The following is an 11157-nucleotide window of genomic DNA, read 5'->3' as shown; positions in this document are numbered from 1 at the left end:
GAATCTTAAGTCATGGTCCTTACCCCGAAGAGGCTTCTAATCTTCTTGAAGGAGGTCGGATTTATATAATTGTCAGGTTGAAAATGAGCACTCTTATTGGGAACAGTTGTGAATTGTTATTCTTTCCCTCCAGACCTCGTCTGTGGGGAATAGTTCCTCTTTCCCTGTGTGGGATTTAGAGCATGTTCCATCACTGTTCCAGTCATTCCACAATCTTCTGTTTGCAAAACTGCTCTTAATTCATTATTACCATAGTGATTTTCAATCTAGGTTGCCCACCAAAGTTGCCTGGGCAGCTTTTAAAAAATATTGATGCCCAGGTTGCACCTCCTCCCCCAGTCTAATGAAATGAAAAGCTTTGGGGGAGGAAGACTGAGCATCAGTAATTTAAAAAGTTCCCTGGGTAATCCCAATGGGCAGGCAGGTTGAGAACCATGGAAATGAAGTGTGCAGTCCCAGATAAATAATGAAAAGCTCACATTTTATTTAAAATGAGAGCTTCCCCTTTTCTCTTCTTCTGGTCTGCACGTCCGAGCTGGGGAAGAAGGCATGGGAAGCTTCTACCTCTCACCTCACCTTACAAGGATTTTCTTTCCAGCCAACTTGCTCAGCAAAGTTGCTGACTGTAGTGGGTTAAGGTTGGTGGTGAGTGGGACAGGATAGTCTGGGCACTGGCTTCTTCTGGCTGTGCAGATGGTTACAGCCGATTCCTTTAGGGGCAGGAGTGAGTGTGCATATGTATTCTTTGGATACTTTCTGCCCCCTCTGGGAATCTCTTCTCTGTGGTTCCCTTGGGTTTCTAGTAATCTGACTGACACACAGATTCTGCTGGTGAGTGGCTCTCTGGGAGGGAATCTCGGGGAACGCCCCTTTGGGATGAGGGCAGGTTGGCTGTCTCGCAGTCACATGGGCCATCCTCTTCCTTCTCTCCTTCAGACCTTCCCCCTTTCCTTGCCTCCCCGCCCCTCTGAAGTCTGTCCCTCCTGTATTTCCAGCCTTCAGGGGGCCTGGAGAAGCCCCAGGTGACTTTCCTGAAGCTCTGTCCATGAGACTAGAGGTGAAGGCAAGCGAAAAACACTAGTTGTCCCCCAGTATTTGTTGTGTTTTATTTTCTGCAATGTTTGCTTTGCAGTGATGGTTGCAAACACAGCTTGTCATTTATCCATTTCCCTTACAGCCAGACATAACCATGTGGATAACGTCTGACCACGGACACAGTAGAAATAGCCTGAGACCTTCCCAGGAAATGTGGCTAGCAGAAGAGGGCGTGCCCTTCTCCTCGGCTCCCTTCCCCACCAGAAAGAATGCGTGGCTGGGTTGACAGAGCCATCTTAGTCCCAGTGGAAGAAGCAGATCACATAGAGGAATTGAACAGTAAATTGGAAGTAGCTTTGGCCCCTGATGAGTCACCACACACTGACTTTGCTGATCACTCCATGACATTTTGTTTGCAGAAATGTTTTTTTTTATTTTTTTTTGGAAAAAAGTTTTATTTATCTTACATTATTTGAAAGGCAGAGAGAGAGAGAGAGAGAGAGAGAGAGAGAGATTTGATTGATTGATTCAGACACAGAGATCTTCCATCTCCCTGGTTCAGTACCCAGATGTTCACAACAGCTGAAACAGCACCAGCTGAAGCCAGAAGCTAGGGTACTCAATTCAGGTTTCCCATGTGGCTGGCAGGAACCCAAGTTCTTGAGGCAACACTTGCTGCCTCCCAGGGTGCTCATTAGCAGTAAGTTGGAATTGGAAGCAGAAGTGAACTCGGACCCAGGTACTCTGATTTGGGGATTTGGGATGTGGACATTCCACGTGGTGTCTTAACTGCTCTGCCAAATGCCTGCCCATGCAAAAAGTGTTCTAAATCCAACATTACTGCGTTGTCTTTGGGGACAAGGCTCAGACATCCATAATTTTATGTGAATCTTTCACAAGAGAGAGAAGTTTCTATGTTTTTAAACAGTTATTATGGGTTATTTGACTCTTACAGCTGAGCCTTTCTAATACAGAATTTAGCTCTGAACCAGAGTGGTAAGGCATTAGTTTAGGCAGAGGGTGGTCTGTGAAGACATAGAACTGTGTGCTAGAAAGATGGTGTCCCCTGTTATGTGTGGTAAGACATTTGGTCAGATTGCATCTTGGTAGGCAGGCCGTATGTTTATGGAGACAGTAGAGAAAAGGTCAGAATGTTGGTAGTATTGGCTGCTGCTTGCTGTTTTTGGCAAGTTTTACTAGAGAGAGTTGAGTTCAGGTAAGAGTGAAGTGGTCTGTAAGTAGTGATTCAGGAAACATAGCTTTGCTGAGGGAGGTGCTCTGTGCTGCAGCCTGCCTTCTAATTTGACTCAGAGGCTGGCAGTTTGGGGTATTTGTAGTGTTGTATAAGCTAACTATGTCTATACCCCAAATTGAAGCAGTCCAAAGAAGTGACTGCAAACTGGCTGCCTTGTTGAGAGATAACACCCTGGCCCTGAACCTTCTTTGGGCAACTTCCTTTGGAGTGCTTTGCATATGATGGGAATCCCCTTAACTGTCCTCAAAAATCAGAACTCATCCAAGATTTTTTCAGCTGCTGCTATGTTGGGAGAGAGAGAGGAGAGAGAGAGAGAGAGAGAGAGAGAGAGAGAGAGATATGGCCAGAAGTCACTAAATATAAGACCCAAGACTTGCTTGAGAATTCTGTCTAGATGAGATCGTTTGTCATGTTTTTTTTTTTTTTTTCCACACACAGAAACAAATATAAAATCTACTAAAATTCTGAAGAAATTGTATGGGGGGGGAATGCCTGTGAGCATCCATCTCTGCATTAATCCCTGAGCTCGTATTAGCAGGAAGAGGGTGTGAAAGGGGCTGGTGTGTACTCTCCAAGGCCCACTGTAGATGTGGCCAGGAAGACGATACACAAGAAAGAAGCCTTCAGAGGGAAAGCAAGGGCTGATGGGCAAAGGAGTTCTTCTCAGAAAGGAGAATGAGAGGCTAGCAGAAAGTCTAAGCAAGGAACTGACTTCACTGTCAAGGCAAGGAGTCTCACTATTGCTGCTTAGTGAGATATGGCAGTGGTTATGGACCAGTAACTTTTGGGCATTTCCCATTCCCCCTATTTCCAAATAGAAACTTTAAAAATTGCTGTTTCTTGTTTCTTCTCTACTGTTGCTATTGTTTTATTTGAAAGAGACACAGATTAATCTAATCTACATATAGAGATACATCTCCCATTCACTGTTTCATTCCTCAAAGGCTTGTAATAGCTGAGACTATATCAGGCCAATGTTGGGAGCCAGGAACTCAATGCAGGTCTCCTGTGTAGTTGGCAGGGACCCAACTACTTGAGCCATCACCTGCTGCATATCCACAGTATATGCAGCAGCAGGACACTGGAATCAGTTGTGGAGCTGGAACTCAAACCCAGGCCCTCTGGTGTGGGATTCGAGAATCCCAAGCAGTGTTTTAACCATTAGACCAAATACCCACCTCTACTATTGTTGTTTTTAGGAGTGTGATGGGAAGACTTAGAAATACTATCTCTTACTAATAGTATCATCCTGCCCAGTGGGGAGGATGAGAACTCAGTCTTCCTGGATTTGAGCTGATTGCAGTTGCTGCCCAGGGCATTGCTTTCCTTTACGGCGTGCATGGGTTCTATGTATTTCATGGAAGGTGTACATGGTTTCTGCACAGTCATGTGGCCTTAGATTTTTGCAGGGGTGTGTGGCTTCCCAGAATCAAGATACAACTTCCAGTCTCCCTTTTATTTTTTTTTTAAGATTTATTTATTTGAAAGTCTGAGTTACATAGAGAAAGAAGGAGAGGCAGAGAGAGAAAGAAAGAGAGGTCTCCCATCTGCTGATTCACTCCCCAAGTGGCCGCAATGGCTGGAGCTGGGCCGATCTGAAGCCAGGAGCCAGAATCTTCTTCTGGGTCTCCCACACAGGTGCAGGGGCCCAAAGACTTGGGCCATCTTCTGCTGCTTACCCAGGCTATAGCAGAGAACTGGATTGGAAGAGGAGCAGTTGGGACTTGAACCAGCACCCATATAGGATGCTAGCACTTCAGGCAGCGGCCCTACCCACTATGCCACAACATCGGCCCCTCCAGTCTCCCTTTTAACTAAGGTTAGCTGCGTCACTAAATTCTGGCCAATGGGTTATAGAGAGAGTATGTGTACCTTCTAGGAAGTGTTGTCGTTGTCTTTTTTTTTTTTTTTTTTTTTTTTTTTTAAGATTGATTGATTTGCTTGAGAGGCAAAGTTAAAGACAGAGAGGTCTTCCTTCTGCTGGTTCACTCCCCAAATGGCTGCAACACTGGGAGCTGGGCCTACCCAAAGCCAGGAGCTTCTTCTGGGGCTCCCATGTGGGTGCAGGGTCCTAAGCACTTGGCCCATCTGCTACTGCTTTCTCAGGCCATCAGCAGGGAGCTGGATCAGAAGTGGAGCAGTTGGGACTCAAACTGATGCCCATATGGGATGCCAATGCTGCAGGTGGATGCTTAACCTGCTATGCCACAGTGCTGGCCCCTCAGGAAGTGTCTTAGAACTGTGTGTTTCTCCATCTCTTTTAATTTTTCCACGGGTGGGAGTGTGGATAGATTCACTATAGCAGCTCTGAGCAATTAATTCATGTATTTATGAAAGAGAGAAATGCAGTTCTGTCTTTTCCAAGTCATTTGAGGTTGCTCACTTGTGTTGAATCCAAGGTAGGGTCTTCTCTTTGGAGTTATATTGTTCCTGGTGGAACTTGACCTCCTCTGCCTTAATTTTTCTTTTCCTTGGTCTTCCAAAGTTGACTGGTAGACAGAACGAGGGTGTCTGCACACCTGTCACCTTTACTGATGGGAGAAATAACATCCCTTAAAGAACCCTTCATTGATTCATGGGAATTTTCAGGTTTGAAAGACACCGTTGTCAGCCTTCCCCACAGTGGCGCTTCCCCTAACCAATCCCAGCACTTGGATGGATCTGCCTATCCTGGTAGTTCCCTGAGCAGTTTTGTTTGGTATGAGATAGCTTCATACCCCGGGGGAGATTAGGCTGTACTCCAATACAGAAGGGGCGTCTTGATCATTCTAAGGCAATCGAGGGACTCTTTTTTTTTTTTTTTTAAAGATTCATTTTTTTTGAAAGTCAGAGAGAAAGTTACACACAGAGAGAGAAGTCTTCCATCCATCCACTCCCCAACTGGCTGCAGTGGCTAGAGCTGTGCTGATCCAAAGCCAGGAGACTCCTCTGGGTCTCCCACATGGGTACAGGGGCCCAAGTGCTTGGACCATCCTCCAGTACCTTCCCAGGCCATAGCAGAGAGCTGGATTGGAAGTGGAGCAGCTGGGACTGGAATCGGTGCCCACATGGAATGCCAGCATTGCAGGCAGTGGCTTTGCCTGCTGTGCCACAGCACTGGCCCCAAGCAAGGGACTTTTGCCACCCTTTTCAGTGATTGGTGTAGGGACCTGGAGTGCAGTGCAGTTTGGGTTAATAAATTTCGAGGAGAACTGGAGGATAGGGTGCTTCTGAGAAAGGTATTTTTGTTATTCAAAAGAGGCCCAAGGAAGGAATGTTCCCTCTTGTGTGATACTGTGAGGCTCTGCAATTATCTGGCCACCATGAAGGGACAGGTCTGAGGACAGAATCCAGCATGCCTGGGAGAGCAGAGCAGAGAGATAGGAAGGACCTGGGTCCTTGATGCTGTCTCTGGATTGAGAATCAGTCAATCCTGAAACTGCTTGACCTGCAGATTCCTTGTTTTATGAGTAAAACAAATCCCTTCCTTGTTTAGGCCATTTTATTGTAGTTGTGACCAATAGGCTTCCTGTTCAGAACAGGACTCAGTTCTTGCCCTCTGTGGCTTCTGCACTTCACGAGAACCCCTTGACAGAGCTGCCACCTGCTGATGAACCCTTGTAAACCACCTCATTGACTTTAGGGGAAGCAGACTGGATTTTTACCCTTGACTACTTCATTTCAAGCATGGCACTGGTCCCTCCAGGAATTATCCCCTGTAATGTCCGTGGTTCAGCGGAGACTGGGATGACAATAAGATTTCACAGAAGGGTCACAGTACTCGATGACTGTGGTGCTGGCTCAGTCATCTTCTCAGACCAGCTCCAAGTCTCATTACTATTTTTCCTGGGGGCAGCTTACCTACTCCCTCCCTCCATGTCCTTGACCCCACAGAGTGGAAAGACTTCTTTCTCATTAGCCCTAGGCTGGGCAAGTGTGACCCAAGGACCACCATGAGCAGCAGTGTCACCTTGGAGAAATATTGGAGATGCAGAGTCTCAGGCACTACCCAATTCCTTCAGAATTATAATCTGCATTTTAGCAAAACTTCTATGTGATTTGTAAGAACAGTAAAGTTTGAAGGGGCTTGCCCCTTGAATCTTCATTTCCTAGTCTAGCTTTGGACTCTGCTTATGATGATTGACACAGGGAACATTTTTTTTTTTCAGGGACAACTCCACCTTCACAGTGAGGTGGCCCTTTGGGCTCAGCAAGCTAATCAAGCACCCCTAGCACCAGTCTACATTCCCAATCCAGGCTGGTCAGGTTACAAAATGGTAGCAGTGTGGCATCAAAACCCAAACCAAGTAGGGGTTAAACCTGTTCCTTTATTTTTCAATATTCTTTTATTATAAAAGTAATATTGAAATATTAACAGTTAAGACAAAAATGAATTTTATATAAGTTGACATTGCCTTCTTATCCTTGTCTACATACATATTCATTTTTTACATATTTGATTCAATATTTTATGATTCAATTTTATATTCTACATTTTCACTCAATATTACACTGAGAAATGCTTCCATTCTATTACTTTTCTTTCCCATAATCAGTGTCTTCCATTCTTTGCTCCTCTAAAGTAACCAATGTTAGAGACTTGATTTCTGATGTTGCTTGTCTTCTTCCATCCTCATCCAGATACATGCAAACATGTATATGTCATATTTTGTGGCAATTTCTTTTTTTTCTTCAAAAGTGAGATTTATTAATCATTTATATCAGCTTGACTTTTTCCTCCTCAATTATTGTAATCTACTCAGGTCAGTAGGTACAGAGAAAACTTCTACTAGCTACATAATATTCCTTACTATGGATGCATTATAATTTATTCAACTCTTACCTTATTGATGGATATTTAGAATGTTACCAATTAAATTTTCTTTCTCATAGAGACTTATGTCTTGTTACTTTTACCTCTACAAACAGATGGTAGGTCCAAGGATGTGCAGGTTAGAGGAGGCTAACTGCTGTCAGAAATGGACCCTGGAATATATAATATTCCACATGTAGAAATGAAACAGTCCAAGTTACTTCCAGGTACTCAGGGGTCTAGGTTGCAGAGACTATGCTACCTTCCACAAGTGACTTCAGGATCACATCTGAGCTAGGACATAGTTACCTGCTTGCAAAGGAGTCTGGGAAATGTTTAGATGTGTCCAGAAAAAGAGTAAACAGCCTTTGTAAATAGTCAATTTTTGCTACAAATTGTCAATATTTAGTTACTTTTTATTTTTTTTAAAGATTTATTTTATTTATTTGAAAGAGTTACAGAGAGAGGCAGAGATAGAGAGGTCTTCCATCTGCTGGTTCACTCCTCAAATGGCTGCAATGGCAAAGCTGGGCCAATCTGAAGCCAGGAGCTTCTTCTGGGTCTCCCACATGGGTGCAGGGGCCTTCTTGGGCCCATCTGCTTGGGTCATCTTCCACTGCTTTCCCAGGCTATAGCAGAGAGCTGGATTGGAAGAGGAGCAGCCAGGTCATGAACCGGTGCCCATAGAGGATGCTGGTGCTGCAGGCAGAGGCTAAGCCTACTACGTCACAGTGCTGGCTCCATCATTTATGTCTGAACATCCATGATTATTACTATTTTTACTCCTTAATCCTTTAGGTTTACCTACACACTTTTTCTTTTTGTGGCTCTTCATCCTTTCGGTCTCCCTGAGCTCCATTTGGGATCCTTTTCTTTTGTTCGAAGGACTTCTTTTAGAATTTCCGTTGCAGGTCTGCTGGTAATAAATTATCTTACTTTTTCTTTGTCTTAAAACAGCTTTATTTCACTTATACTTTTTCTAACATTCAGAAAATTTATTGTTTATATGAAAGAGAGCAAGAGAATGTGAGTGAGCAAGGATGAGGGGTTCTTCCAACTGCTGGTTGACTTTCCAAATGCCTACAGTAGCCGTTGCTGGACTAGGCAAAAACCAGGAGCCAGGAACTTCATCTGGGTCTTCCGAGTTAGTGTCAGGAACCAATTACTTGAGGCATCATCTGCTGCCTCCCAGGCACATTTGCAAGAAGCTGGATAGCAAGTGGCAAACATGGGATTTTTTTTCAAAGATTTATTTTATTTATTTGAAAGAGTTACAGAGAGAGGCAGAGAGAGAGAGAGAGAGGTCTTCCATCCGCTGGTTCACTCCCCAATTGACTGCAATGGCAGGAGCTGTGCCAATATGAAGCCAGGAGCCAGGAGCTTCTTCCAGGTCTCCCATGTGGGTGCATCTTCTACTTGGACTTGGGCCATCTTCTACTGTTTTCCCAGGCCATAGCAGAGAGCTGTATCAGAAGAGGACTAGAACCGGTGCCCATATGGGATGCCGACACTTCAGGCTAGGGCTTTAACCCGCTGTGCCACAGTGCCAGCCCCAAAGATGGGATTCTAACGAGGTACTCCAAAATGGGGTGCAGATGTCCCGTGTTGTGGCTTACCTGCTATACCACAATGTCTGTTCCTCTCTTTCTTGGAGAATATTTTCCCTGGTAGACTCCTAGGTTCATATTTTTTTTTCTATGCCACTATTTTCCTTCATTTTGTTTGTTGTATCAAAAAATTGGGGAGATTTTTAATTTCATAGTGAGTCAGCAAGGCATTTTTGTTGTTTTAAAAAAACTTATTTCCTTAAACAGTTTTTAATTTTTAATGAACCTGTAAACAAAATAGCCCCCATTTTAAAATAAAAACAAAATTCCAGATTATTTAGATGTTTTAAGTGATTACATTTATCTAAGTAACATATTACACCTGTTAAATTGTAAAATGTTAATTAAATTTCTGTGACAAATACACTTTTTAAAAAAATATCAAGAAAATTATAGAGTTGATGCAGAGTCCCAGTGATTACCTAGTAGTCACTAAGTTTTTCTTAGTCTTCACTTTAGATGCTGTTATTTCTAGCACAGGTGAGCAGGCAGTCTTCCGTTTGCTCAAACACTGGAATCTTTAGTTGCTACCATATCAGCTGGCTTGCAAACAAGAAGCCAACCATTTTAAGAATGTTTTAAGTGAACAACTTAGAGACCCCAGGGGTGGAAAGTCCCTAAGAATGCACAATTGTCAGAGTTTACAGTCATCACAAGTTTGGCTGAGACTGTTTATGCCATTCTTCTGAAATGAGGTTTCAAAGCAGGATAGTTCAAAATGATGGATCCTAACAAACCATGGGCATCTGCAGAATTTCTCCACCAGTTTGTGCGTGTCAACCATTCAGTTGACTTTTGCACTTCAATGCAGTAGAAAGCCAGACACCATGTTTGACTGCCTCACTTAATATTCACAATCACAGCGGCTACAAACTCAGGATTCAGCAACACGCATGCTGCCCAGAGTCCGCTCATGACGAAATTAAAGTTCTTCACAGGAAGTGTGACGCTTTGCCATAGCCACTAGCTAGTGTACATATGAACTAACCTTTCTGTATTTGAAGAGAAACAAATGCTGCTCCAGTCACCTGCTCTGCTTCTTCTCTTCCACAATTCATGCTTAGAAACCTTTCCCATTACTCTTGGTTTTGTCAGTTGCTGGCCTGCAGGGGTTTGGGCCTGCTGACCCGCCCACTGGCAGCTACTGCCTGCGGTGCAGCTTCCTGCTTTACCATTGTCCACTCAAAGGTGTCGCCCTATTGGTGGCTGGGGTCCTGAACAGGATGCAGAGTAGATGCCTCAGATACCTGGATTCTGGGGCTTCCTCAAATCACAGCCCATGACAATAGGTTGAGTAGTGGTAAACGCTGCAGGAAACCCGTTACGTAAGACCAACAGAGTGGACATCTTCTTTTCACTGATCTTGTCATATTTTTGTTTCTTTGTTGCAGCCTTTAGTCCTTGGGATGGCATGCTGGTTCTATTAAAATACATCAACACATATTCTAACGACTCCATGACACTTTGGCGACTCTGCTCGGTACGGAGATTGTATTGAAGCCAGCATTTGTGGAGGTGCCAGTGAGGTATTTATCTTCTCTGTGTGGTATGTGTTGCTTGGTCTTGTTGTCTCTGTACTTTTTGGCCAAACCAAAATCGGTAAGGAATAACTTACTACAGTGATGCCTAGTACCCATGAAGAAGTTATCTGAGAATGTGTGTATAAAATTCTTTTGTATGCATGTATTCAGTTCTGATCATCTGGTTAGCCAACATAAGGACAGTTTTCACCATGAACAGAAATGGAGTAGGACTTCCACGCTGGGTCCCCGGAGATGCATGCCTAGTACATAATAGGCTTTTTCCTGATCATACCACTGTGCGTGGGGGATGCCAGCCCGCCTCGAAGAATCTTACCGAGTTTGCTCTCCTACAGCAACTGGGGACACCCGACCTTCTGTGACTCTAGCTTGCTGCCACTTCCTCACCATTGATGATGCTGAGCGCCAGATAAGTGTCCCAGAAGGAGCCAGACCTGATCTCCCCTACCAATTTGTATTTTGCTCTGACAGTCATGGATCCGAGTGTAGCTTCCCATCCTGAGACAAAAGTGGAGGCTGCGGCAAGTCCGGACACCTCAGAGGGGACGACGGAGGGCTTTGAGTCTCGTCCACGGGGCGTGGCTGCCAGGGAGGGCGCCAGGAAGTGGACAACTGAGGCCTTTCCTGGCGTCACAGTGCCCAGACTCGGCACAGGGATCTCATCAGCACTGCTCAGTCGGGTTTCTTTTTGCCAGGCTACCGATTGTGAGGCAGCTCTCAGGGGTACTAGGCTGGGCCACTTGTGTCTGGGCTACTTGTTTCTTTTGCGGCAGCGTTGTGGGCTGGAAAGGGTGCAGGGAGTTAGGGTGGCGATACTGCTGCCGCCAGTGCCTCCGGCTCTGACCAGAAGGGACCCCTGTGACTCTGCCTATGCCGCCATCTTTGTGGCTCCAGTTCTTGCCTTCATCCTTAAGGTATGTATTCCCT

General features: G+C 44.7%; 1 pseudogene; it reads right to left on the bottom strand.

The window, feature by feature from the left end:
- Positions 1–9051: 9051 nt before the first annotated feature.
- Positions 9052–10891, bottom strand: LOC100346866 (casein kinase I pseudogene; annotated as a pseudogene).
- Between the last annotated feature and the right edge of the window lie 266 nt (positions 10892–11157).

Source organism: Oryctolagus cuniculus, chromosome 2 (assembly GCF_964237555.1).
Source record: "Oryctolagus cuniculus chromosome 2, mOryCun1.1, whole genome shotgun sequence".
NCBI classification, from domain to species: domain Eukaryota; kingdom Metazoa; phylum Chordata; class Mammalia; order Lagomorpha; family Leporidae; genus Oryctolagus; species Oryctolagus cuniculus.
The sequence above is the reverse complement of the archived record's forward strand: the minus strand, read 5'-3'. Positions and strand labels throughout refer to the sequence as shown.